Source organism: Paramormyrops kingsleyae, chromosome 10 (assembly GCF_048594095.1).
Source record: "Paramormyrops kingsleyae isolate MSU_618 chromosome 10, PKINGS_0.4, whole genome shotgun sequence".
Lineage (NCBI taxonomy): Eukaryota > Metazoa > Chordata > Actinopteri > Osteoglossiformes > Mormyridae > Paramormyrops > Paramormyrops kingsleyae.
Genome location: NC_132806.1, coordinates 6,625,405 through 6,633,225, shown reverse-complemented (window position 1 = coordinate 6,633,225; position 7,821 = coordinate 6,625,405). Strand labels below are relative to the sequence as shown.

Genomic DNA, 7,821 nt, shown 5'->3' with positions numbered 1-7,821 from the left:
TACATAATGTCCGGTATAAGCTGAGACAGTGAAAAAGAAATTCTGAAAAAAGGAGGGGTCATCTACATTAGGAGCATATATGTTTATTAAATTAATAAGTGATGTCAAAATTGTACCATTAAGAATGATATATCTCCCTAACGGGTCTACATATTTATGTTTTAACTAAAATGGAATGGACTTATGTATAAGAATCATGACTCCCCTGGCTCGAGAGGTGAAAGATGCATTGAAAACTTGTCCTGGCCATCTCTTAGTAACTCTACGAACATCTTCTTTTAATAAATGGAGTTTCTTGTAAAAAGATTATGTTTGATTTCATTTGTTTTAATCGACCTAGTACTTGTTTTAGTTTTACCAAATTATTTAATCCTCTTACATTCCAGTTGCAAATATTTATCTCCGAATTATTAATCATTTATCTATTTATATAACCATATAGATACAGCTGTGCCTGGGCATACCATATAGAATGTAAAACAGAAAGAGTGAGATAGTGAGAAAAAAAAACGAAAAAAAAAAACGGCTAACATGAACAACCCCCACCACCTCCCCCCGCCTGCATTCCCCCAATTGGAAAGCATAACAACACCCCTTACAATGAACCTTGGTTATGAAACATGTTAGATCCATATAATATGGAGCAACATTCGGCAAGTCAACTCTCATTACTATCAGCCCTGGGCTCGCTACCCAAAAAAGAACTGGGCTCTGATTTAAAGCTAAGTCCCACCCTATGGAACATCGGTCTAGTTTGAATGGACATGTGCACCTCTATACATGAACTTGTTTACTCATATTGATGAAAATATTGGTGAAAGGAAAAATCAATTTAAACTAGGCTACATTTAAACCGGCAAGGTAATTTGTCGAGATATTTCGGTTCTGTTGGAATACAATCAAAATCTCAATTGCACGTAAATATAAACATCTTGACAATTTGAAAAAGATGGATAAACGCGCGTACCCTTAATAACTAAACACAGAGTTCAAGTACTGATGAGTCAACACTTACTTGTGTTACAATGTTTAAGCATTGGTACGTACTGATCGAACAAAATCCTCTGCCTTCGCAACAGTTTTAAAGACATGACGCTGGCCGGCGTGCGTGACTATCAGGTGCGCTGGGTAAAGCATCCCGTAGCTTATTTCCATGCCTTTACTCCGTCAAACTGTCGTTGCCGCTGCCGAGTCTCAGCTGATAGATCTGGAAACAAGCTGATCCGTTGCCCTTCGTATCTTAACTCCTTCATTTTCCTAGCCGCTCTCAAAGCCTTCTCCCTGTCCTGGTAATTCAGGAACTTTATCACGATCGCTCTTGGAGTAGACGGGCGTTTCGGGTTTACTTGTCCTACGCGGTGCGCTTGTTCAATGGCCGGTGGGGATCCGAACTCATCTTTCAGAATCGCGGGGAAAAAATTCTCAATGAAGGCACACATATTGGATCCTTCCGTTTTTCTGGCAGGCCAATTAGTCTCAGATTAGAACGCCTTCCTCTGTCCTCCAGGTCCTGCACCTTGTTCCGTAGAAATTCTGCTGTTTCTCCGAGTTTATTAACTTTGTGCTGAAGGGCTGATACGTCCTCTTCAGCTTGCGAGATCCTCTCTTCAGCCGCTCCCATTCGTTGCGCTTGTGACAGTAAATCCGATTTTATGTCGTTTATGGCGACCATCGTGTCAGTGAATTGTTTCGAACAGTCGTCTCTCAAAGACTGAACCGCACGTAGGATATCGTTGTTTGTGGCGGCGTTATCTTCACTCTGTGGCTCGGCTAGCTTCTTGCTAGCTTGCACTTTGCCTTCCTCCTCCATCTGCCCAGATGGCTTTGAAAGTTGTGCAGGTTTGGTGGTTTTGGGTGGCATTTTGTCCCGGCAACTTCAAAGTGATTTTCCAAACACTTAGGGCCGGTTTCCCGAACTAGGATTAAGACTAGTCTTGGACTAACTTGCCATTTCAATGGAGATTCACCATTGTAACTCAAAGCTAGTCTAGGCTTAGGCTTAATCCTTGACTGGGAAACTGGCCATATATGTATGAATTCTAGCCTTTCTGAAATAAGAGCCCAGTTCGCGCGACTTATCAGCTGCACGCCATAACTGGAAGTCCTCTGTATTATTTATTTTGACTTTGATTTATAATAAAGTTTTTGACTGTTGATTACTCTCACACACAACCATGTGTTTGTGTCACAAAAACAAAGTTGTACTTAAAAGGTACTATATAGGTTATCAAAATCACAGCAATAACACAGTTATCAGTAACATACATCATGGATCCAGACATTTAGTCAGTTTCACTGCACTGTTGTCTTACTCAAATTTATCTGCAATAAGTAGCGATCTGTAAATTCTTAGTTTTCTTTGCTTCTAAACAGCATAAATGTACACAAAACACAATTTAGCTGCATACAATTGAGCACAAGGACATCTGCCAGGTAGTGAAAGCCCTGTACATGTTGCCCTCCATTTGGAAACTAAGGAAAAACATTCTTCATTCCTGTGAAGAATAACCAATCTGGAAAAGAGTCATCAAAATGAAGAGAGCCAATCAGGAAAGGGTCACGAGCAAAGTACGAACTAATCGGAGCTCACTGTTGTAGACGTAACAAAGACCTTATGTTTATGAGTGTCTGCACTGATGCATTGACAAAAAGTTTAGGTTGTTGGACAGCATTGAAAGTTTTCTCCGTGAAGGCTAAATAGACAGAACATTGTTTGGATACATTTATTTTCTTACTTCAAAAATCACTGTTTTGATAAATGTGCATAGATGCGTTTAGTACAGTATATGCCAGGGGTCTCCAACTCCGGTCCTGGAGAGCTACTATCCAGTAGGTTTTCTGTCCCACTTGGCTTCTGATGAGCCACACCTGTTCCTGGTATTAACCTGAGAACAGGTGTGGCTCATCAGAAGCTGGGTATGATGGAAAACTTACTAATTACTTCTTATGGGGAAAATTCAATCAGAACTCGAACTTTTTAGGATTCGATCCGGAGTTCTGAACGGATTAAGTTCAAGTTCTGAGGTACCACTGTATTGCCAAAAGTATTGGCACACCTGCCTTTACACACACATGAACTTTAATGACATCCCATTCTTAATAAATAGGTTTTAATATGGAGTTGGCCCATCCTTTGCAGCTATAACAGCTTCAGCTCTTCTGGGAAGGCTGTCCACAAGGTTTAGGAGTGTGATTATGGGAATTTTTGACCATTCTTCCAGGAGAGTATTTGTGAGGTCACTGATGTTGGACGAGAAGGCCTGGCTCACAGTCTCTGCTCTAATTCATCCCAAAGGTGTTCTATCAGGTTGAGGTCAGGGCTTGCTTTGTGCACTGATGTGCAGTCATGTTGGAACAGGAAGGGACCATCCCCAAACGGTTCTCACAAAGTTGGGAGCATAAAATTGTCCAAAATGGCTTCAAATGCTGCAGCATTAATAGTTCCTTTCACAGGAACTAAGAGGCCAAGCCCCACCCCTGAAAAACAACCCCACACCATAATCTCCCCTCCACCAAACTTTGCACAATGCAGTCAGGCAAGTACCTTTCTCCTGGCGACCCCCAAACCCAGACTCGTACAACAGACAGAAGTGTGATTTGTCACTCCACATCTGAAGGCCACACAAAGTTTGAAGGTCTGTAGCTAATGACTCTGCAGACAGTTAGCGAGTTCTGCACACTGTGTGCAGCATATGTTGCAGCCACGCTTCTCCCACAAGCAAGAAATTAGTGCAAAATGATTTATTTTGAAAACATGACCAATGTGCTGGTATGAAACTAGCAAATCCACTTTGCATCGCGGTTTTTGCTGGTGCAAAATAGGGCCCATTCTGTTGTTTACAATGATGAAGGTATACTATTTATCTCCATTATATGTACTGGCGCAAGCTCTTCTCCCATTTGGATAATAAGATATTGCATGTGTTAACACAAAGAAATAACGTAACTAATAACGTACCTCCCTCTTACCAGCCAGATAATGGAGTTTCACTGACAGTGTAAACCTATGAGGATTTTAAGAATGGGAATTTATCTTGTAAATTATGATAACTACACCTAGTGTTTCATGCACTTTTTCCACAGACACGGAACGATTTTCTCTCCTATGACTAATATGTATTACCAGATCAGTGGCATGTGTGGTGTTCCAGTAACTCAATAAACCTTGCTGTGCATTTATTGTGCATAGGTTGTCCATTCTCAGATAACTGTGATAGGCAGCTGGCCAGGTTATTTTAGTCTACAAAACACCGCCGCTCGCATTCTTCCTAGTATTTCTGAATTCTCTGTGGATTATTTCTGTGTAGATTTTTTGTAGACTGAATTTTATTGTGGACTTTCGTTTCGGATTTCTCTGGAGCATCTTTCTTGGACGGCTTGCTTTGAACTTACGGTGCCTTGCAAAAGTATCCACCCCCCTTGGCAGTCTCTCTATCCTGTTCCCTTACAACCTGGAATTTAAAAGGAATTTTAGGGGGTTTGTATCTTTTAATTTATACAACACAATTACCACTCTGCAGATGCAAATTATTTTTTTTATTGTGAAACAAACAAGAAATAAGATAAAAAAGTGTGCATAACTACTCACCCCCTCTCAGAGCTAATACTTTGTACAGCCACCTTTTGCAGCAATTACAGTGACAAGTCTCTTCAGGTACATATTCACAAGCTTGGCACATCCAGACACTGGTATTTTTGCCCATTCTTCATGGCAAAACTGCTCCAGCTCCTTCAAGTTGGATGGACACCGCTTGTGTACAGCAATCTTTAAATCATACCAGAGATTCTCAATTGGATTGAGGTCTTGGCTTTGACTGGGCCATTCCAGGACATTTACCGGTTTCTCTTTAAACCACTGGAGTGTTGCTTTAGCAGTGTGTTTAGGGTCCCAGTCTTAAATCTCTGGAAGACTCAAAAAAAGTTGCCCTGAAGAATTCCTCTATATTTTGCGCCATCCATCTTTCCTTCAGTTCTGACCAGTTTCCCAGTCCCTGTCGAGGAAAAACATCCCCACAGCATGATGCTGCCCCCAATGTGCTTCACTGTGGCGATGGTGTTCTCAGCATGATGACAGGTGTTACGTTTCGCCCAGACATTCCATTTTAGTCTCATCTGACCACAGCACCTTCTTCCACATGTTTGGGCAGTCTCCAATACACCTTTTGGCAAATTTCAAACAGTCTGCCTTTATTTTGGTAAGCAATGACCTTTTCTTGGCCACTGTTCCATGAAGCCCAGCTCTGCACACTGCACAGAGCTGGGCTTCATGGAACAGTGGCCAAGAAAAGGTCATTGCTTATACTGGTTGGCTTATAGTGACCCTATGAACAGTTACTCCCATCTCTGCAGTAGAGCATCCAGCTCCTTCAGGGTTATCTTTGGCCTCTTGGTTGCTGCTCTGATTAATGCCCTCCTTTCCCGGTCTGGGAATTTTGGTGGACAACCCTCTCTTGGCAGGTTTGCTGTGGTGCCGTAATCTTTCCATTTTCTAATAATGGAGTTAATGGTGCTCCTTGGGATGTTCAGGGTTTGGGATATTTTTTTATAACCCAAGCCTGATCTGCACTTCTCTGCAACTTTGTCTCTTACCTGTGTGGAGAGTTCCTTGGTCTTCATGCTGTCGCCTGCTTGGTAGTAGCCCTTATACTTAGCGGTGTTGCACTGGTGTTGACTCTGGGGGCTGTCAGAACAGGTGTATATATACTGAGGTCGTTTTACACTTTGATTGCTCACAGGTGGATCTTATTTAAATAATTCAGTGTCTTTTGAAGGTAGAGGCTGGGGCTTCAAAGCAAAGGTGGTGAAAACATATGCATGCACCACTTTTCAGTTTTATATTTTTTAGAATTATTTAAAAAAAGTTTTTTCCCTTTTAACTTCATTAATCTGTAGTTTTTTTGTAGGTCCATCACTTAAAATCAAATTGAAAATCCATTTAAATTCCAGGTTGTAAGGGAACAAAATAGAGAGAATGCCTAGGGGGGTGAATATATTTGCAAGGTATTGTACTAGTTTGTTTACAGTTCGAGTTTATCGGTGTAAGTTAAACTTTTAGAAATTGGTCTGTGTTTGGTTAGCATTTCGTGACTGTCAGGATGTAAACCAGACCATGTTTGTGCATGTTATGTAAGCTGTTTAGGTGTTTTAAGCATTTTATTTTAGCAATGTCCAATTTTTGTATCATTTTTCAAATAGGGGATGCAGGCTATTAATTGGTGGTAAAAAAATCTGTAAATTGTCAAATAAGTGGAATGTGCAATCAGTGAATAAGTGTAGTGTCAGACCACCAAGGAGCATTCATGTAAAAACACATTTATTAACTTTTAGATCCCTCTAGCACTTCTAGAATTTGTACAGGTTGGTGAGTGTGGGACCAGTTCCATTTAGATGATGGGGCAAATGTCAGGGCTGTCCAGGGAATATAATGCTGTCAATTCCGACAGCCCCCTTTCTAGTTAATGGATGATCTATCTTGTCTATCACTACTTAAAATTAAAACTGATAAATGTGATTTATTAAATTATTAGGTGTGGGAACCGCTGCTCCAGAACAATGTGAGCTGATAGGTGAAGGTGAGGAATTGGACACAGAAGGGGAGCCCAATATAAGAGGTCTAACAGTTCCAGCAATCCTTCAGTGGCTCACTGGCCAGTCACACAAACCAATACTGCCAAGTGAGAAAAACAGCTTTAAAATTCACATAAAGTTTAACCATGACTGTTACACTGAGCCCCATGCAATCTGCTTTCCAACTGTCACTGCCTGTAGCAACACCATTACGTTCCCAACTGCACATATGAAATCATACGCTGAATTCAGAAATGTAATGGCTCTAGCACTGCGTTTTGGTAACACTTTTTCAAGAGTATAAATCAGTGAATATTCTGTTTGAGGAGATTGGCTGACCAGATGTTGTTCATGTGTTAACCATGTTCCTTTACACAATTTTTGTACACAATATTTGTATGAAAATAACTAGATCTGAAAAGTTTAACTGATTCACATTTATTAAATTGATCAGTTGATCAAATTTGAACTTAATGTAAAAAAGTATATTCTCAGAATGTTTTATACAATTTACACAACGTTTTGTATGTAAACTTACCCTTATGTACAGTACAGTTGTGTACATTTTATATTTTAAGCCTCATTAAGTGGCAAGGAATTGCTGTATGTACTGTAGCATATTCAAATAAATGTCCCTGCCAAAGTGATCAGAGGGTGATGTGGGGTCAAATGAAGATTGCAGCTGCTCCATTTCTTGAGGGGTAAATGGGATGTCCAGCTCTGCTATTTCAACTCCAGTGGATGTGTCATATGGAATTCCAGTACTTTCCCAGTCAATGTCATTGAACTCTGCATTCTGTAGTAACAGGTAAAGTACCAGTTAATTGGTGTTAATCGGTGGTTAATGTTATGTCATTTTAAATTGCTTTTATTACTACCTCTTCAAGATTTTCTTGACTGGTACAGGGGTTTTGCATATGACCCATAACCCACAATTGATTTGTTGTCAGATTTCCCTCTGTACGGAGTGGGTGGTTATCCCAGCAGCAGAAGAGCTGGAATCTACAAAGTTGTACCTGAGCAATGAAACACACCAATGCTTCACAGCCATTTCAGTATCTCTTCTGTGCTGAGAACATTTCAGCTCCCAAATAATACCTGCTCATCGCTGGTCCTGAGTCTGACTGAAGAGGTAAATTGGGCCTTACATGCAGATAAACAGATGGACTCGGGTCTCACTGTAAACTACAAAACTACACAGTGCAGATATATGGTTAAGTGGACAGTAAGTACAGATGCAGGGTAGGTGTTCCC

The 7,821-nt window shown here is 40.7% G+C and overlaps 1 long non-coding RNA gene across 1 annotated transcript; it reads right to left on the bottom strand.

Moving 5' to 3' along the window:
• Positions 1–6,989: 6,989 nt before the first annotated feature.
• LOC140593187 (uncharacterized) lies at positions 6,990–7,524 on the bottom strand. Its single transcript, XR_011993451.1, has 2 exons — positions 7,446–7,524; positions 6,990–7,363 (listed from the first exon to the last, which is right to left on the bottom strand). It is a non-coding gene; the product is annotated as an uncharacterized lncRNA (long non-coding RNA).
• Between the last annotated feature and the right edge of the window lie 297 nt (positions 7,525–7,821).